General features: G+C 42.5%; 1 protein-coding gene across 1 annotated transcript in view; it reads left to right on the top strand.

Moving 5' to 3' along the window:
• Positions 1 to 22077, top strand: part of LOC124166088 (repulsive guidance molecule B-like) — a 104312-nt gene that overhangs the window by 58667 nt on the left and 23568 nt on the right. The window contains exon 2 of the mRNA XM_046543711.1: positions 5946 to 6067. The gene's annotated coding sequence lies outside the window, so the exon portion shown is untranslated. The remainder of the gene's footprint in view (positions 1 to 5945; positions 6068 to 22077) is intronic.

The following is a 22077-nucleotide window of genomic DNA, read 5'->3' as shown; positions in this document are numbered from 1 at the left end:
TAAGCTGTCCCTTAATATATTCTCAAATGGGGGATATGCAAGGTTAAAGAGCAGGTTTAATAAAAAATCGTTTTTCGTGAACGTGAAAACGTTGATTTGCAAAGAAAATAGTTAAGTTCGCTCATGGTTCAGAAACGGATGAAAAATAAGCGAAGGCGCGGATGTCTCACGTCACCCTAACGCTCGGAGCTTCTCCGATTTCCCCTTTCCACTTCTCGGTTCCACCTGAGCAACTTCCCCACCCCTATCCTCGTCCTTCTTGACGTCATTAATTGACGGCCGATCCCCTCCCCTCCTGTCCCCCACTCACAGCGCTCACGCCAGCCAGCACGGAGACACAGCTCGGGTCGCCAGACGCCGCGGGCGCCAAGTAGGAGAAGTAATGACATGTGCGCCCGGAGTAATTATTCTTCCCCTCCGATGCAATCATCTCATCGCCCCGAAGAAATTGCCTTATTATTTTGAGCGCCCGTTAGAAAGATTATACGCGTTTACGACTCTCATATTTATATGTATTTTTTTGCTTTTACATTGTAACCTTGTTACGTTTTCCGTTTTGCCAATAGCAGCGATGAAGGGGGAAGGCGAACCGTCGTCGTTCGATGATTCGGGAGGAGAACTGAAAAGCACTGATTTCGTGTGCCAAGTTATCGGTGGAGTAGATCTGTTGCTAATCAATTAATCTAGTTACTAGTTGTTTTTTTTAAGACTCAGTTTTTATGTTCTTTTTGAGACATCAAATTAAATAATTGTATGTTTGTCTCTTCTCGATCTTGGGGTCCAAATTCCGATGCACCTTTGATGTTACTCATGCGTCGGATGATGCTAATTATTTAAGGCTTGAGCAGTTATTTCGGACAAAAATGTGTGGGATTAATAAGTCTTCATGAGAGAGAAAATCTCAGTTTTATGATGGAGCTAATGCTTACCATGGAAATTCTAGTTCCTTAGGTTAAGTGACGAGTTCTTCTCCTCCCCTGCCCCTAAAGACAGTTGTTATCATTTAGTTATGCCCTCTAATTTATTTCCTGAATGTATGTGCTAGGCTATCGAAAATAATAATTCTTAATCCATCAAATATAGCGATACCGCGCATATTTTATCAAAAATCATTTGTAGGTCTGTGGGTTTGGATGTCAGGATGGTGAAGTAGGTCAAAGATTGTGTGTCTTCTAATATTAAACTGTTGCCCTCCCCCGTGGAAATGAATGTGCTCCTAAGTTGAAAGGCGTTAGTTATTATTTTCGCTAAGGCCTGAATTTTTACGAAAACAACAATCAAGTGCAAAGAAATGAATGTAAAAATCATTGATACGTAGCTTAGAAAAGTGTTACTTTTACTTCATGCTTAATTATTCTTTATAAGGGTGAGGTAACCGGATACTGTGAGTAGTGTGTATCATATAGATGACGTCCCGGCTTGTTTTCATGTTTTTCCTAACTTGAGCCTTTTCCACCCACATAACTTGTGCACATTCTTGGGTACGATATTTTTTTTCATCTTTCGCAAAACATCCCCATTGTACATCCAAGCTGTTTGTTCGAGTAAGCTTCGAGTGACGTCACGCCTTACGTCACGATCGCCGTGTCTGTGTGCGGAAATGACCTTCTGCACGCGACCTACGACTCTTGAAAGCACTCGCCGGCGTACGATGCGCCTTTACTAGCCAGTCTCATCTCCTTCTCTCCCCGTCCGGATCACGGAAACCTTTGCTCGCTTGTTTTTTTACACGCTCGCGCCGCATCCGTCTTCGTTATGTATGTTCCTCTCGACTCGAGTTCGACAGCGACTTGGCTCCCGTTGACGGCTTCTTTGAGGGATGAACTCAGAGGAGAGGAAAAGGTAGTGTTGCATCTCGCCAATTGGGTCACCTTTGAGGATGCTCGGAAAGACTTCATCTCGGTTGGTGTGCAGTGGGAAATTCCCAAGTTTTTCATCCAATCGTGTAAAATGATGAAATACCAATGAGTCGTAGATCGAAAATTCCAAAGCTTTGATGGAATCCTCCTGAATTGGAGTACGATAGTTAACGATCCGTCAAATGAACCTACGAAAATCGCAGTTTCTGCTTTGATTTACCTTCATAAAATCCATGAGCAACTGCTGTTAGGAAATGCTAAGGAAATTGTGGAAATTCTTACGTTTTTCATCATATCGTGCAAATGATGAAATACACATGAGAAGTAGAAAGAAAATTCCAAAACTTTGATGGAATACTACTGAATTGGAGAGCAAGCGTTAACGAGCTGTCAAATAAGCCCACGAAAGTCGCAGTTTCCGTTCAGATTTATCCTCGGAAAATCCCCGCGCACCCACAGTTCATTGTATCATTATGATGCTGGGAAGGGATTTGCTCGGCGGTAATATGCCCGTTTGATTTAGATATTTCCTAAATGGACTAATATTTTTGCAGGCATCCAGGCGTGTCTATATAAATTAGATAAGCATTGTAGTGTGCCCTTGTGTTATAGATAGTGTGTAATGATATTTAATTGCGAAAATATCGTGGAAAAGGTTTATTTTCCACCTTTCAAAATGACGAATTTGATTATTTCCTCAAAAAGACTCGATCGTGTGTACGAGTTCGATTATTCCGAAGAGTGCGTTCCAGCGTAGCTCATTTATTATTACCTGATGGGCATCGGTGAGGGCATTGCGCAATAAGTCCTCCTCCCGTTCCTCTATTCCTCCTTCGGCGAGGGTTTTAGCTTGCGATGGAAAGGGATGTCCGCGGTTCGCAGAGAGAAGGAGAGGAAATGGCCCATCAATCTTCATTGGACGCCCGTGCATTTCTGCCCCACATTGGAGGAGGTGGGGAGGTAGACGGGCAAGCAGGAGGGAAGGGGGTTCGTAGACAAAATCACTGCCCCCTCCATGCCATATCTTTGTTCATATTTCACCGCGGGACGGGTGCATAGCACAATTAGAGCCATTGTCGCATGCAATTAGGGTTTAGAATGTGCATTTGGAACCATTGATCGGCAGTCTGACCAATAAGTGGGTTGGTCGAGTTGTATTTCTCAACTATAAATGCGTTGGTACCTTTTACTCGTCTAATTTAATAGGGACATGAAGTGTAGTAGAATTCCTAATGGCTTTCAGACTTACATTTGAATTTTTTTTACGCCTACTGCGTTAGACAAATACAGCTGTAATCGAAGCTACCTCACTTCAATAATTGAAATGAAAATGGAAGAATATGTTTGATGATATCTCATCGTTTTTTCATCCTCTATTGACTATTGTGTTCCTTGAACGATGAGCGTTTAGTTGTATAAAAAAATTTAACGTGTTAGGGAGCATAAAGGTTGCGTTTTCACCGCTAAATTTCCGAAAGAGGTTTGAATTAATCAAGGTATATTGTGCAGACAAAGTGCCGTCACTTCTTAAATCGTAAAAGAAGCCAGTTGTAAATTTGATTGTTATTTTCAATTAACCCTGCCTAATTAAAAAAAACGCGAAAAAATGTCATAACGCTCTAAGTAACTTCTAATAGGGTTGGATGGTAGGTACACTTTCGCCGGAGGGTTAGGGCTCGCTTCCCCTGTGTCTTTGCCAAGGCGCTAGCAGGGCATGGAATTTTTCAAATTTGCCTCAAGAGTCGCACTGATAGACTGTCGTGGTGATAGCGTTGGGATAGAGGGATAGCGATGCACTGCCGCGGTCTTTCTTTCTCATCGTCCCGGCCGATGATGTCGACACATCGATCTCCACCTCTCTAGCGGGGTGACGTCACCGCCCGCCCTCCCACTCCAGAGGGTCACTTATTGCGACTGGGGGAGCAATGCAAGGGCACGGACACATTGGGACTCCACTGCAACCAAGACCATCGCCACCGCATTGGTTCATGTGTAAACCCTCCGTGCTACCCTTGGGAACATCCCAAACTGTTCGTGCAGGGTTGTGGAACCCTCAGTAACACGCTTGCTGGACCAAACACTCGAGCCCTCCTAAATGGGTGAATCCTAGGTTGATTATTTCGGTGATTGTGTGGAAGAAATCAAAGAGTGCCGCTCTTCTTTTGGATGGTTAAACGAAAAATAAGGTTGGACGAGCGTGCTGCGCCCGCTCCCAGCGGGCTTCCCCCGCTCTTTTCAATGCAGGTCCACAGAGGGATAGGCGTGTTTCTAATTTTAAAATGTAGAAAAAAAGGCAGGGTCTTATGTACAAACTTAATTGGAATGTTCATGTACAAATTGAGGTCAGAGGACCTCTTTAAACACAACATTGGAAGTAATTACACTATCCTCTGTTAAACGCACATGATGACTCATACTTACGTATCAACAGGAGACTTGAATGTGGAATCAGCCGCATTTTGATTTAAGTTATTTAAAGAATGCGAGATAGTGTTGCAAATGAACAAATGTATCAGTTTTTTCGCCGTTAACGTCAGGAATATTTACCGGTATTTGTTTTTCTTTTTGTTTTTTTATTATTTAAAAACCAATTTTAGGAAACAATAGCAATATTTAGGAAGAAAGATATGCCGTCGCATGTTCTCTGATAAATGATGTGCATTTTGGTACCTCATTTGTAGAGTTTGTTTGCGTATAAGTTGAGAAAAAGGTATCTATACAGTAGAAATAATATAGAAGATAGATGGAGACGTTGGATGGATTTTAAAATCAGTAAAGAGAAGGGGACTTGAAGGTGTTTCAATTTATGTGGGTGTATGATTGCCTAATCTTGCTTCTAATGTGAGAATTGGCTTTTATCACTCCTGATCTGTACACTTAAATGAGGACTGTTCTCGATGCTGCCTTACAGAAGGAGAACTCCTGGATGGATAACTTCTTCCCTGTTGTGTGTACGTGAAGTGAATGAGGTTGTGTTCCGTCTCTTGTCTTCATTGAGTGTGACTTATTAGGGGCGAATTTAGCCCATCCAATCGCAGAAATTAAGGTTAAAATTTGTTGCAGCTGCGGTAGAAATTTACTTTATTGGCTCAAAAACATTTCCGATCTACCATCATGGAAATGCTAGCATTTGAGCAGCATGGGCCCATTAACTATTCTCTCTGTCTACCTTTACGAATCATTGGTAACCAAGACAGAATCACACGATTTGAGTATTAAGATGTGGCTTAAGTTAAAAATGTGAAATTTTTACTGGGAATAAAAGTATTAGATAAATTTAATGTCATAAAGTAGGAATTTTTGAGCTGCGCATGCATTTTAAAAGGCCGTAAACTGTGGTTTGAAGTATGTTCTAGTAATAATCGTTTCTCTTCGGACAAAATATCGCCACAGATAGGCATTATTATTACCACCGCACCCCTAGAGTAGCTCTTTTTCACGGTAATTTTTATCTCTGGTCCGGCACACCGCCCTTTTGACGATCTACCCTCATCCTCCCTGGAGACGTCGCGTCGGTAGCGAGCGTAGCAACTGGGGAAGCCAAAGGTCGCAGGTTCGAACCTTTTCTCGGGATTTGCATTTTCCTATCTGTCGACTCTATGGCCCAGCTTGTGGGCACAATACATCCATATCAAATAGGGTTCTGAGAAACACTAGGTACTTCCATGCACCATCACTTCCCTCTTACACAGCTGCTAGCTCTGTTATTGCGACGACCTTGAGTGACATCATCACCGCTATGATAAAATAAATCAGTCGCACGACCTCCATACTCTGCTCTTTATGGCTTCCTCGATCAACCTCTGGAACAAAATATTTCTTCCTCCCTTCACAATAACAAAGGCGCTTAATTTCGTAAAACATCAGCTGCACAACAGTTGTCGGCTTTGATGTTTTGTTGTGTTTTTTATCTCACTTTTCAAGCACATTGAGGAAATACATTTTTCAACGTTATTGTCCGTAGGGAGTCCTGCTGGACGTGAGGGTGGAAAGCGATTTTAATTTCCATTAAATTAACTGAAAAAAAATCATCGAAGTGTATCATCATTCTCTAACATGAGTCTCTCCTCTCCTTATCTTTCGCAGGTATCCTGCAGTACCGCTGTTACATCAGTAGAACCTCGACTGCAGTCCCTCGATTCGTGAAATCATAATATGACAACGAGAACGAACTGAAGAGACGTTGGCGAAGAGAGCGCCTTTGATCGGTGAGTGTAACTATGTGACTCCAAGTAGCATTAAGTTATTTAAATGTAACATATGATATTAATCTATCTGCACCAGTTGCGTATCAAAGATATTTATTGACCCTCGGCCAGCTCATCAGCTCGTTCGAATTCTGCCGCTCGAAGCGATTGCGCAATCTCCCCGTCGACTGTCGTTATATTATCGCGTTCCCCGCTGGCGGCGTCACCTCGTCTGTGCGGATTGTCGGAGCGAGGCCAAATGGCCAGCCGGTCGGCCAGCCGTTCGCTCCCGCGCCCACATTCGCATGGGTGGCGCTGCCCCGGTGCACATCCTGGTCTATTTTTTGGCGTGCATGCAATCCGCTGCGAAGAAATGCAACACGCCGTAGAGTTTATATAAATGCAACTCTCCTAGCGGGCAAGGTAATGGCATAGTTAATAGTTTTGTCCAAATTTCATACGCAGCATATATGGACCTACTTATATCGTAAGATACGAAAGTTAGCAGGCGATTGATTTTTACCCTGCAAAATTACAGATTTTTCGTCCGAAAAATATATAAACACACATAACAACGTTGAATCTGAGTTATGAACAAATTAAAGTTTACCAGTATGGAAAAAAATGTGCAATAAACGTTTCCTACAAGTTTTAACTCTACCCTAAGAACAGTCTGCCGGAATGTGGATTAGGAATATAAACTCGGAAAAGTCAAGTAACTAGCCGAAATTCGAGAAAATATTTTTTTATAACAATTGTTATAAACGATATAGAATAATTAATGTCTCCATTAAACGTAGCAACCCTTTCTGCTTCAAAATATATTTTTAGACTTGTGGAACGAGCGAATTAAAAAAATCGCAAAAAATTGTTCCTCGCTATCTGGTTAATTGTTCTAGAACTACACCAAAAACGTATACGATTTTTGTACGTGTGGTTAGCCCTCTATATACACTTACTCTATGGTAATGGCGATCGTTTTGAGGACTGCAAAGAGGAGACCCAACAGGGTGATGTCCTATTATTTTTTTATTGCCTAAATCGAATGATTATTACTCCTGGAGTACGCATTTCACGCTTTTAGATGTTTAAATGACGATACTTTAGGGACGAAGGAAACTTTCCGACCATAGGCAGTTTTAATAGGTGATTATTAGGAGATGTTTCCCTGAGCTCTATGCCTCATGCATGCATTGGTAATCTCGAACGATGTAAAAAGTCCTAACTACTCATTATAGAAACTAGGTCCCTGTGACGCCACGTGGAGTGGCATCGCATGGGCGCCAATCTGGCCTTTTTCAAATGCGGTTAAAATTGACCTTTGCCATTCGTCTAAACCGGTATTTCTAAAACCAAATAATTAGTATATTATGAGTATATTAATGGTGGGTAACGAATCGCAGTCAATGCCTTTAGTTTCCTTTGATGAAGGAAACTATCCTATTCCATCCCATAGAAGGCTGATCTCTGTTGCCACTTCGATCACATTTTTTTCGTTTTCCAAAAATGCCCGCGGCGCGGTGGCGAGACCAATGCGATCCACTTTTTTTTACAATATTTTGCAGTATAATGATTGTAATTGTGAGGTATGGCATTGAAAAGTGATGGACTAGATAGATCACACCGTCATTTAAATAAATTTCGGATAACACCCCGTAATTATACCTTATTACCCCGTGAAACTCGGATCGCTTTGTCCGCCAGCGACGCGAGTGGCGGCTTTTGTAAACCCATTTATATGCGCGGAGGATGGCAACACAGCCCGAGATCCCGACTTGAGGATCCTCTTTTGTAATTTTCGCGGTTTTGAGGGAGATGAACGTATTTTAATGACTTACAAGGAATTCCACTGGTAGTCTTAGGTGAACTCCTGTTGCCTTATATTAGGGTAATCACGAATTTGTTTGCTAAATGCGATTTTTTTGTTTAATAATGAGTTCTCACCACCGTGATTTGAACTTTATAATGGAGGATAACCATATCGTAACTCAAGAATGTTCGTAGGGGAGCTAAAAATTATACCATTCCTGGATTTGCAATTATTTATCATATATTTCCAAATAATTTCCTCGCAGTGGAATGAGTTCACTGCACTGGTTCGTCAAACCTTTTGAGCCGCGAAGAACAACAATATTTGGGCAGTTGGATGGGATTGGGCTTAGTTGTCTGAAAATAGCTCTCCCTGACAAACTGTAATTCATATTTTCTACCATTCGGCATTTGGATCTAAGATTCTCATGTTGATAAATTATTTATTTATTTAATCCAGTCCAAAAACAGCTCGAGGCCAATCACAGAGTACTACAATAATTTCACTTGATAGTGCGTTTTTTTTACCTATGACGCACCTAAAAAATTTCTGTCGACATTCGAAGTCACGATTCAATCTGCAAAAGGTGTCTCTCTTTCTCTTGGCCATTTTAATTTACATTTAATTGCTCTAATACACGGAAAGTGATTCCTTCAATGCATATTCATCATTTAAAAGAGCCAGTTGGGGGCAAAAGAGTCCAATGAAGTGAAAATTGCTGATGGACACAACCGCGATTTTTACACTGCATGCGATATCGTTCATTTTGATTTTAATTCTGTCAATGAACTCCATATAAATCAGTGTTCGTTTCTGGCGCCAACGTTGCGTTATAAATCTCTTCTTGGACAGCATAGTCGAACAAATTCGTGTGTGGAAGTGGGGCAGTTGTTCCATATTAGGAAGTTAAGTGATTTCACTTTCACATTAAATAATCCATCGCACACGCTCTACGAAATTACGGTGTCCAAAGTTTCCCAAGAAGAAATAGCATCGGTGCCAACTAAATTCGTTATGCTTGGTTATAATTAAATGCCTTGATATAATTAAATTCCTTGGTGTATTACCGTTTACCCAATTCCTTAATTTTTACCATGCATATAAATATAGCACTTTCACAACTATTACCTACTATCATCGATTGAGCAATGAGCAATTGGGTTCTGCCTCGTGGCATGCGTGATTAGGGTGCCCAGTCATCGAGCTTCAAGTTTTATGCCATTTCTTCCGTATCTCCATGATTAGCGACTAATTATAATGTATCATTTCATATTTTTAGTAAAAAAATTGGTTCAAGTGATAACGAAATGGGTTAGGAAAAGCGTTTAGGTTATCTTTTTGAAGGGTGCTTGTATTACATATTGGTTCTCCTACCACAACTTTGGCGCATTTGCATTCTTCTATGAAAAAACTAAGTTTACATGCTAGATGTTAATTCCGTTTGCAATTACCGATTCTCAGTTACTAGGTTCGCGAAATCGTTCCATTGCGTGATACACATGCGCTGCCTTAATGATTCCTCACCCTGTGAACAGCAAAGATAAAATTATCTGTTAACAATCATTCAACTTGGCCGAATTCTCACCCGGATCTCTCGTTTTTCGGTCATCCATACGACGCGAGTCCACGAGTTACCCCAAGCAGTGCGCATGACTGCTTACGAAGTCATTTCGTTATGCAGTGCCTTGAATCTCACAGATTTATGTATGGAAACTCGTAGCTATTTTTTTCATAAGTTAACTTAGAACGCTGAATTCTCAAGACTGATGCGACGAAGGTTACATGCTAATGCACTAGGATGGGCCTCCATCGCCATGGCAATCATTCAACACGTGACGAGAGCGAGGAATCTCTCGCCACTCGCGCTGAGCTTTTTCTCCCCGTACTTCGCAGGACCATTTGGTGGCAATTGCCTGGTGCGGCGGTGTTGCAAGGCTCATATAAGGTCCTGTACACGTGCATCCGTGAATGCGCTTCTCACCATTTGGCCTTAGGAGGAGCGATGTGGGTGGAAAAAAGGGGTGGAGGGGGGTCACGAGGGGTCGCCGAGTGTGTCACGGGGGATGGGTGAGGAAGGTTAGTGCATATGTGAAGGGGAAGGGGGCGTAGATTGGATGATTGGGGAGGGGAGGATCCCTATTACCCTCAGACCCTCCATCCTTCCTCTCCCATAGTCTTCCTCCACGACTTCTTCCCACGCAGCCCAACGACCGATCTCAGAACCCATCACGCCCCTTACCTATTTTCTACGCAAATCCGAAGATGCAAGCGTGATGGAGTGGAATTTTTCCATATTGTAATAAACACGTACAAATTTCACGAATATAAAAATTTATTCCCGACCTGGGATTACGAAATGATTCCCCTGTTTTGTCAACATCTCAACGGGGTTTCTTGATTTTAGGGGGTGAAACTGCTGAGGGCAAATTTTTTTTTGCAATTTCGCACGATATTTAGTTTTGGTTGGGTTAAATGAGATTTTTCCTCGACGGCGTTCGGATCTTACCATCACATCAAAGAAGTGTAAAATCGCCAAAATTCGCATTCGCGAAAATCAAGAAGCAATATCTACCGAAGCTATTAAGAGGGAAGAAAGGTGTGTTGTGCATTCATTTCAAATTTCATAAATTGAATGCACTACCAACCATTTTTAACCATTTCGTACCTTGACGATGATGTAGTAACATCGAAACCTAGGTCGATAATGAATTTTATAATCGTGGAAAATTACAAGTGTTAATTTCGCTACATTTTCTACGTGTCCTCTCGATAAGTACCCTATAGATAGGGCTCATTGAATTTGGGGAATGCGAATTTTAGCGATTTTTAATTTTTGTTAATGTGATGGCAAGGTCCGAACCGCATCTAAAATCGTGGAAAAAGTCGCAAATAACCCTACCGACACAAAACATCGAGTAATATGAATGCACTCCACGAATTCAACCTTTCTTTGTTTTTTTTTATTTGGTAGGATTGTTGAATATTGTTTTATTTTTTACGTTTTTCTTACTATTTGTTTAAAGTTTTCTCTTTTACATTGTGAGTCCATTGTGATTGATTTTTATTTGGACCCGAATACGGAGGATGGAATGCGTTCGAAACTTTCGTCCTCCAAAAATGAGTCGACGCGTCACTATCCCGAAAAAAAATTATCGAAATGCGGGGATTTTTGGTCCAGTCAAATGATGTTAGCTCACGGGCCGACATGCAAGTTCAGTGAATTGATTATGATTCCTTAATATGATGCACTCTTTATGAACTTAAAATTTATTTGGCCGCAGTTGGCTCATGGTGTTCGGAGGAAAGCAAAACGCAGTTCATCGAAACGCCTTCTATCCTCTTGGACACCTGCCCACATAGATCCTTGCACAGAGCAATCTCATTGGCACGGGAGCTAGTATTTAGTGAGCTGCGCCCAGCTGAGACTCGCGCGTACGCTTTGATTTTTCTCTGGCTCAGTTTTGGGAAATTTCTTTCAGAAGCAGCCAATTGAGACCACGCCTTAGGCAAATCCTCAATTTTTTTTTCATTTTTTGGTAATGCCTGCGTGCCAGTGCACAGTCTTGTCACGGGAATTCAGCCATACCGTACCCCAATCATTCCATTATAGTAAATTTAAGCCTGTAGATTATTTCGCATTGCTAGTTATTACCTTGCTAGTGTCTCAGTTTAGGTGGACTAGCTTGAGCAAGTATTATTTTAGGAAAATACCATTTGGCGTAGTCATTTTAATCTTATTCTTGTGAATTAATGCTGATTTTCTACGCAAATATGCCTTCTAGTAATTCAAATATAATTTCGTTTGGCCGTAGATAGTCCATCGTATATTAAAAAAAGCAAAACGCCTATCATTTTCTTCAGAAGTCATTAATTGTCACTTGATTTCTCGATAGACCAATGCACTTGGTACAATATGAACGCTGGAAGAAGTCATTGGGAAATGGAATACGGTAATGAAACGCGCTGTCGGTGAAACTTCACTGTGTCATGGATCGTCGACGTATTCATAGTTCCAAAACCTGTCGTCGAACCGGTATTACCTCAAATCCGCAGGCTCTCTCGAATCAACCGCAAGGGGAACTCATTTTTCGCAGGGCTTCTGTACGTTTCTCGGCTACAGAATTATTACGTAACAGAAGAAAGGTTCTCATCTCATAATCGAGTTGATAGCCATAGTCCGGCAGTGGAGTCATTCTCCATGTCATCGATTCGTAATAATCACGGTGATACCATGGCAAAAGTTGCTTTCCTTTAAAAAGACAACACTGTAAGATGTCCTAGTTGATCATCCCTTAACTATCAATATCTATGTCAACCCATTGATTGTGGTTTGTTTGATATAAATTATTGATTCCAATGAATGGAGAGAAATTATTCACCGCATCTGCTTTTGTTTATACTGCAAAAATATCTATATAAATATACTATTTAATTTAGGTTTTCGAAAACATTACCAGTATCAACTAGCTCTTTTTGATAATAAAGGCTAAATATTTATATTTTGACAAATTTTAAGGATTTTTATGCATTCTTGATTCCAATGAATTGTTAAACGCCCGTGCTACTTTTCATATCGTGAATTATTCTCCTAAATCTCGTCCCGTTGGTGGGGGGATTGCTATGGAAAATGCAAATACTCTGCGTAGGATGCATGCTTGAATACAGTATGCGCTCTCGCCTTTCGCTTTCACGTAGTTCCCTGCGAGATTTCTGCCGATCAGATCAGTGGCTGTGGCCTAATACGAGTGTGTCTCGGTAATGCTGGCGAAGGAGTCTTCTCCTATATTCAGATCAGCTCTCGCTGATTGGCATCTCCGATCTCAAGGATGAATTATTTATGAAATTTCGCCTCCTTCAAACCTGACTGAATCTTCATGAATCGCGTCCTTCAGTGTTGACACACTGGTGTCAGGGAGGCGTTTTCAAAACCGAAATTTCCCAAGGTGATTTAGTGATTATAGCATTGGGGATATTTGTGGCGAAAACTGGAATGAGAGTTGATGGAATCAGAAATAAAGGGTCGGGATTATTTGCCGTGACGGTCAGTACTCTTATATAGTGGGTGTAGTTCGTAGAAGTGAAATAATCATCGATATATTGAAGAATAGGAGATCCTCTCAAGGGCGTACCCAGGATCAAAACTAGGGGGGGGGGGGGCAAGCCATGGTTGTTCTAGTTGTAGGTAGGATTTAAGCATGGAAAAGGTGAATTAATCAACACTTTAAGGAAACTGTAAAAGCTCTTTATTAGTTTTTTAAATTATTTGCTTGAAAAAATATTATTTTTACCTTAAAGACATTTGCGATCATATACAATAGCGGGCTGCCCCCTTCTGCCCCTCGCTGGGCACGCCCATGGTTCTTCTGTCAAACTGCTTAAATTATTATCCGGTATTGCTAACGACGCTTAGAATGTATATGATTTTCTGCCATCCTTTTCTTCTTTATAAATACTTCTCCTATCTCTCCCAATCCTATTAGCTGTCTTCATCAGTGCCGTTACACTTGCCGTGCGTGCTTTTGGTTTCTTTGGGGGGTTGTATGCTTAGAGATGTTCTGGGTTTTGGTTAGGTTAACGGATCACTTCCACGAATTCATCCACCTCTCTCTTTTTCGTTTTCCTTGATGGGATCAGTCTCTTATTCTTCTCACGTCCAACCATTCCCCCACCTCCGTGGGCGCGAATCGGTGAGTCATTTTACTTTGTCACTCGTAAGAAATCTTAGCTTTCCGAGATGACTTATAGTCTGGGCGCATGTCTCTGGGCCAGAAATGGAGGTGAAAATTGATGTCCGGGGTAGTTGATAATTTATGCCCGCCGTAACTCAAGTAGCGAGCTTTAATCGAGGCTTCGTTCGTTCGATCTGCGGCGGCCGTCGTGTTTCCTTCGGGATATTCTACCTCTCATCTGTCAACGCTCCTGTCAGTTCTGGTCGCCTCTGCATCCGGCGCTTTCTCGATTTGATCCACCGATACACCGTAACGACCGCAGGTCTGCAGCTCTCTGGCCGAAGGTATTCTGAAGTCACTTTGAAGCGACGTGATCCGTAGCTATAAAAAAAAAACAAAGGTTGGGATATGAAATGAACCTGCGCTGTAAAAAATAGATTGAAGATCCATCTATACGATTCAACCTGCCTCAGAGCCGAGTTACGCAAACGTCTCTAAATAGGGAAGTGGAAGAACTTTGCATTCGTCTGAAAATTGTAGCAGAATAAAGTACTTTTACAAGTACTACGCACTCCTTGTAGAAGTTGAATAAAATTAGCAAGGTAATACAATTAGGCCACGTAGGAAGGAGAGGATGTTTAAAAATTTATACAGCGGACATGCAAGTAGCAGAAGATAAAGATCAAGACCCGGAAATGATGAATTCTAAGATATGACTAGTGCATAATGTAGAGTTTGATTCCCCACCCGTTGAAGAGAGAGGACCACTCAGCATGAAAGGAATTCATATACACACAATTGCCAAACGTGTCTGCGTAAAAAAACACTCCATACACCTTTGAGTATTACATAAGAATCACATCAAACCTCATTCGACGCGTCTTGTTTTAAAATTCTCATTGAATGGCAGCGTTTTTAAGTACCCTTCAAATCATTTCAAAGGGTCTCGCGGACTACCGTTGAGTACTGCTGATTTAGAGAAAGATTGAGGAAGCCTCTACGGATATTAAGAGATGTGGAAGAATGAGGTTTGCGGCGACTGGTCCAACATTGTCGCAGAATGCAAGAGAAAGCACAAGACTAAATCGCCGATGAGTATGAAATCTCTTCTCGGATTCTGGTGGCTCGAGATGATGGTACCCCTCATCTCCGTATAACTTAGAATCCTTAGCTCACTCCTTGTAAAGTCGGCCCACGCACCAAATTATTTAGTCATCGCGCTCATCGCTGCTCCCGGAGCGTTATTGGACTGGAGGGACCTCAATTCGAGTCGCCTAGATTACTTTTTTTTTAAGGGCTCCGCCAAGCATGTGGGAGACGGCTGCGTGCTTTGCATTCGGTATCACCATTAAAATTATTGCCGCATTAAATAGTATTTGTCGGGTAGCGGAGGATGCGCAGGCGGTATGGGGTGGATTGCTGTGGCGGTGATGATGATGGCGGTGGCGCTGTTACTTACGCCGATGGCGGGCGTCCGACAAGGTTCCTCCCTTGGCCCCCCCGCTCTGTCAATTGAAGGGAATTCCTGCCCCCTCCACCCCCGCTTTCCCTCCTCCTTCCCACCCCCTGGGGGCACTCCACTCAATATGCGAGGCCGGTCGAGCAGACCTTCTCCTCTTCCTACAGGAGGAGGGTTCGTCCTTCTGATCCCCACCAGAGAGTGAGAGAGACGCACCGACGGGGCTTGCTTGGTCCGTCCAAGCTAAACCCGCCTCGCCCATTTATACCTTTCATGCGCTCTTCCTCTCTTGCGTGGCATTCTTGACCCAACCCAATTAAGCACCCGCGCATGCCAAGTGGAGAGGGCCTTTTGTCCTGCGTGCCTCTAAGTTCGTTCGAGCCCTGGTCGGTGCGAGTGGCGTCGCGTCGTCCTGCTTGTGGCCGGTGATGGAATGATGCGCTGCACCATTGATTCCCCCCGAGAAGGATTGCGCCTATTTAGTCTAGTTGTGTCGCTACATTATTCAATTTTCGTGATGGGCGGTAATGTGCTTGATTATTTCCCATTTAATCTGTCGTGTTTTGTACCATATTTGAATAATCGCCCCTATCTCTGACACCGTATCCATTGCAAAAGAGACGGTCTTCCGTTTGTTGACCGTTATTATCAATGCATCAACCGCAGCAAGCTCTTGAATGTTTACATGGTAATCATCCAAACTCCAGATCAACCCTTAATTGTCTAGTGATTTTTTTAACATAGGTGGTATCATAGAATTCGAGATAAAAGAGTTAACCACTAAATACCAATGGAAGATTCTACGTGAGTAATGCTGAAACTTCAAGTCAGTTCATTCCTCTATTGTATGCATTTTATCAAGGATTCATAAATATTTCCTTCGTGGCATTCATTAGAGAAATGCATTCCTATGAAGCTTACCTACGGCTTATCTGCGCCTTATTCGGATGACGGAATAATCTGCTGTTGCATCTCCATTCGTTCAATCGATGCACCGGTAGTTTATTGTAAAACATTCGTTCGTTCATCTCAGGGTGTAGGCCCGTATTTCTTTCTTCGGAAAATGCCATTACACTCCTTTTTTAGAGCCTCTTCGTTGAGAATTCTCTTCTCCTTAGAGCCGATTTTTTTGTGGAACTTAACTCGAAGTTTTTAACATCCCCGTGAGATTCCTCCACGTAACGATGTTCAGTGGCGACGAAATTTCTTTCCATGCTGCTTGCGTCTGTAGGCCAGCAGTGGCCTAACCATTTGGATCCCGCGGGAGGGCTGAAGAAACTTGTCGGCAGAGGGCATCTCGACGTGGAGGAACGTCCGAAAGCCGTTAAAAACTTCTATCCTTTTATCGCTCTGCGTAAATGTCTCGGAGCATTCACAATGGCGGTAAGCGGCTGGTGGAAGATGAGACAGCGGAAAACATCATTCAGTCCACAGGAATTGAGATTCCTACTGCTCTTTGAGGTGGTTATGTGCCATGGTTCTTTTGTGCAGGGGCGTAACTAGGAATAAAGGCTGGGAGGGGTTTTAGGCGCAACTAATACTGGGGTGTCTGGGGGTATGGCATACCCGCCAGGGTAATCGATGGTGCGGGGGCCCGTCCTCAGAAAAATTTTAGAACAAATAGTGAGTTTTGCAGCTTTCTGAGGGATATTTTATAAATCCTTAGGCTATTCTATAAGTAATATTAATGCAATTAAGTAAAATGGATTTAACTTAAAAATTTCTCTGAGCTCTGGGGGGGGGGTTTATCTCCCAAAACCCCCCCTCGCTGCGCCACTGCTTTTGTGACACCTATATCTAGAAGAGGGAGCGTAGTTTCTAGCACTGTCGGTCCTAGTGACAGATTTGAAATGACTTTTCATTTTTGTCTATTTGTAGCAGCAGTTTAACGAGCTCGGCATAAAAGCGGAAAAGTCATTTAATTGCAGAGACGCCAAGTAACAGTCTAGTCTAGGCATTCAGTTTGCTTTCGCGGTTTCTATCTTATTTTGTCACATCATTTTTTCCGTTTTACGGCTTTTCTGTATGAAATAATTTTATTTCACTAAGGGGACTAAACATACTGATATTACTCGACTACATTATCGTACAGCAATTTGAGTGTTTTTAGCGTTTCATACCATAATCGAGGGACGTTTAATTTCTCGGATTACTATTTTCCTCCATAATTTATGTGCGAGTAAGGAATTTCATTTCAAACAGAGCGAAATCAAGATTCGTTCATTTTTTGTACAAATTCGAATGTGGTGAAAAGGTAAGATAACTTTGGTGACATAGCTGGGTGATATCCGTGGTCGCGTTGAAAACAAGGATAGGCTCTCTCAGTTTTAATCTATCGCTCTCATTTTCGTGCAATGTCTTGCGTATTGATGATGGAATGCGGGGAGGCAAGTGCCCTCGCAGTGCGCTTTCGACGTGGCATACTCTTGTGTAGCTGTGTGCCGGTTGCCGTGGTGATATCCTCCCATCCACCACTTCACCGCCCCCCCCCCTCCTCGACCCTCAATGCCTTTTTCCCTCTCGTGTGACTGATGAGAGGGTAATTTTCTCATCTCGCGCCCTCGTCTTCTGATAGATAGAGAGTGGCAGTAAGGAAGGAGGGGGGGGGGGGGTTGTCCCTCCCCTTTGAAGGGGCATCCATTACACGACCCATTATGTTATTGCCGGGGCACACACACTCACACACACATTCACAATAGATATATGCGGGACACGTGCATAGGTGGACCGCCTTCGTAGCCGCTGCAGCAGGATGTGGCTGGCTGCGTAGATGGATGGCGGGTGGTGGGAGGTTATACGAGATGAGGCGATGGCGGAGAAAGATGATGATGATATACTATATTTTCATTAGTGCGTGGATGCTCCCGGTCGAGTTCGAGTGGGCAAGTGAATCACTCGGGCCCTCGTCCTGCCAGGGTCCGAGGCTCTCGAAAACTAATGTCCTCCTCCGCCGCGGCGGCGGGGTCATCTCGGCGATGTAATTTGATCACTTGCGCCGTTCGAATCGTGACCGTCGTGACACACACAGCTCGCAACCCCCCCTCCCCTCTCACCGCTCACTCACGAATCAACGGACCCTGTCCGCTGAAAGTGGTAGATCCTCTCTAAGTCCTTATCGTACCTATTTGTTCGATGAACTACATCCCATCCATTATGGAGCAACTTGGAGCAATCTGCATCCACTCATGAGTAAGCGCTTCGCTGGAAAATGATGCGAAATCCTGGTGGTGTCGCATGATTTCAGGGCCTTAATCGCTACGATTTCCTTCTGTAGGTTTTATTTATGATAATAATAATGTTCATTACACCATATTATTTGCGAACAAAGACATAAAATATTAGGTGCTTTAGGCAGGTAACCTAGAAGGTGGGCCTGTGTTTAGGTTACCATCATTATACAGGGTGTCCCATTTATCTTGACCACCCGAAATAACTTTTTTTCCAGATGTAAATTCAAAAATGTGTCAAGAAAATGTCCATTAGCCGTCACGCGGACAATAATCAGCATGACTGCCTTCCTTTTAGTAGAAGTAGGAAGTATGGGCGAAGAAAAGAACTTCAGACGCAGGGAATGGACCACTCATTTTAGCTGAATTGAGCTCGAGAATTGATAATGTAAATTATTCCTTCATTTTTTAGTTGCGAGCGGTCTTTAATCTTTGAAGTTTTTAAGAGTTGGGTTCCAATTAAACTTCGCGCGTAACGTTAGCATCGCTATCTATAGTAGCAAAATTAGAGTTGTTTACGGCGTAACATTATGGGATTCCATATCAGGTAAAAACAATTTGTATGACCCTCAACTTTTATTGATTTCTGTATCCATAGATTTAGTAAAAAGTGAAATTTAGTAAAATATAAAAATTTTCTCAACTCTTTTAAAATAGAGTCGATTTAAAAAAAACAGGAATGAATGATGAATAAAATTCGAAAATTGAATGAAGAAAAATACATCAGACGCAGGGGACTAGCCACCTAGAATAGTGGAAATTAGCTCGAGATAGGATGAGCCAAGTTTCCAAGTTGTTTCATTTCTCACTGTGTTGTCTCATTATGATTTGAGATAGATAGAACGGCTGGTCACTTTAAAAGAAACAAAACGAGACGTGATTCATATTGAACATTTTGGGACGAGGTAGTTACCAGAAAGAATGCCAATGCACGAGTCCGTGCTCCCGTGATTTTTGAGTCTTGCACCTCCCAGCTGAACCTCCTGCAAAGCGAGTTTTACAAACGCAGAGATGACGCGGGCGAGGAAGGAATACGAAAACCGCTGCAAATTAGTCGTCGGCCGTATCAAAGCTGTTCCTCGTCGAGTGCTCATAATTATTCAGAGTCGCTCCGGGTCTTAAAGTGAGAACGTCGCCCGAGAAACGGCAGCGGGTACAACGGCACGCACGGAGAGGAGAATTGAAAAGAGAATTAAAGACGTGGGTAATTAAGATCCTCTCGAACGCTCTTCATGCACTCACTTTATTACAGTTATCCTCCACCCCATCGTTTAAAGCCCTTATGATTGTATAACGACGACTATTACCGAGAGCTGGAATGAAACGATGAAATGATCCAATCAGCAATTGTTTCGATTATTCCCGGTTAAAACTCCTCTGAGGCACGAGTAATGGTTTAAGAGTATTGGTGGGACGGAGAGAAAGACATGCAGGAGGCTAGGAGGTCCTCAGTAGGCAGGAGTGGAAACTGCATCATCGGTATGTGCCCCAAATAATTCGATTATCTTCATGAGCTTAAAAATTAGTGGATATTAGTTATCATGAAGCAATAATTGGTGTATAGGTACCCAGCGGTTAATTGTGATGCAATTCTAGGGTTAAGAAAGGAATCATAAGGAAGTAAAGAAATTGTCATTAGATATGTAGAAAAAGAGAGAGTGCCCATAAACCGAACATAGAATTATTTTACCTAAGATTATATTAAGTTATGATAATTCATGCTGCCAATGAAATAATTATAGCCGATTAAAAAATTAGCGTTTTTTTAGTATAGGTATTGTAAACAATTTACTTCACATCATAGAAGTATCTTAGCATTCATTATATTAATCATTTTAGAATAGATAACGCTTATATAGTCATTTTTATGCCCTCCCTTGTTGTTAACTGGGCGGTGTAGGTATTGTTGCTGAAGCGATGATGGTTTTTTTCCTATCGGCCTTTTTCAACATTTGCGGGTAGCGATCATGCATTGTAATGATTCCATACTTGTACGAAGTGTGACGCTTTATCACCGGGTGGGAATTTCCTAGCTTCTCTCGCCAAATGACGCTACGATAGACTGCGTGGAGGCAGTGAACGTGTAGTGCCTCTCCCTCTCGTGCTCCTGGAACTGGAACGCGGAACTTCCCGCTCCGCCATTCAAGTTCAAACGGCCCTCTCTCTCTCTCGCCTGCATTTATAATATAGCGCGCTCGCGGCCTTGGCGGGGGGGGAGGAGGGTGTTCGGAGGCGACCTCAGCCGCGAGCGCGCGAATTATCCGGGACGGCCGCCGGCGGGGGCCGGTTGGTTGTTGGATCCTTGGATGCGGCCGGATAGGAGGAGGGTATGAGGGCAATCGGCAGGTGGAAGGGGGAGGTAGGGGAGGATACCGCGTGGCCGGCCGCATGAATGCGCCGAGGAAAAGAAAGGAAGAGAGAACAGACCGCCACCGCCGTGCCTCTACCGGCAGGGACTCAAAACTATGTATTTGAAAAAAAATTTGAGTTGCAAATGGTCGTATCTTCATAGCTAATCTTGGTAACTATCACGAAGATTATAACAATGGAGGATTCTTCATGCTTTCTAGAGATGTTCGTTGGTTTGTTCTCCCTCAAATATGATCCAATATATACTGGGTAATGGTCCAGCTGCCGATGAGTATATGTACCACCTCTTCAATGGTTTTGATTGTGCGTTTTATGCGCAGTAAGGGGGCAATGACGCAACAAGTTTAAGGGACCAGTATTACCTTTCGAGTCCCGCACATTGAAATGGGTCTACAAAAGCGGTCCCTCGCGGCGCTGACCGTAGATCGGCTCGAATTTAAAAGGGGGTTATAATTAGAGTTTTAACCAAATTTTCATTCGTGACAATATAAACTGTCGGTAGAGATGCGCGAAAATCGCAAATGCGATATAGATGCGATGTGCGCAAATAAATGCTACATAGATGCGATGACTGGACTTTTATGATATTTTTACGCAAATTTGCCTTTTCGACGGCAAAATTCGTACTTTTTGTGCCGAGCGCAGTTTAAATACTCCGCCGACACTCACCGCTTAAAGCATGTGAGCGACTGGCCAGCTGCTAGTTGGCTGGGGCTCTGCCGCGGACGGGACGTGGCCGCGAACTAGAAGTGGGCGCGGGCAAGCTATACCTCCGCCACTATATGTCTTATTCCTTAATGTATTATTGTTCTACAATATAATTATTTAAAATATTCTGTATTTTTCATATAACTGTGTTTCACTACATTTTATCGTCATCTACCTCATTATGAAAATAAAAAATTTACGCTACAAAATACGATAAACTGTTATTGAAAGTGCGATAAAATAAAAATGAAAGTGCGATTTTCACGTATCTCTAACTATCGGTTTCATAACTTATCAGTGCTATTCCTCGAGATTGAATCTGAAAATTTAATTTAATCTTCGGAAAAAACTCAGTTTTTTGTAGTAAAACTGAGGTTTTGTCCTCAGATACAATGGGAGAATACCATCAGACGTCGCTGCACGCTTTTCAAAAGCTGAGGCTAGCATAGACAGGAAATTATGTCATAAAAATACCCAATTTTCGATTAAAACTATTAAAAATTTATATTAAAAAGCCTAAAAAGCATTTTCATTTCAAAGCCATTCTCTAAAATGAGGCTAAGTTTATGGAAATATAATTACCACTCAACGTAAATAAATCATCGCCGTGGGCTACAAAGTTTATATCGATTGAACCACTTGGATTATTCTCGGATGGGTGGGGGCGGGTTTAGATCACAGGCTTCGGAGTTTTAAAATCTTTTCCCATTTACGTAGAACCAGTTATCGTATCATCACCGGCTTGGAACAGAAACTATTTGAAAAAAAATACGGGTGGTGAATGTCGT

The sequence above is a fragment of the Ischnura elegans genome, chromosome 9 (genome assembly GCF_921293095.1).
Source record: "Ischnura elegans chromosome 9, ioIscEleg1.1, whole genome shotgun sequence".
Taxonomy (NCBI): Eukaryota; Metazoa; Arthropoda; class Insecta; order Odonata; family Coenagrionidae; genus Ischnura; species Ischnura elegans.
This window is presented reverse-complemented; position numbering and strand designations above follow the sequence as displayed.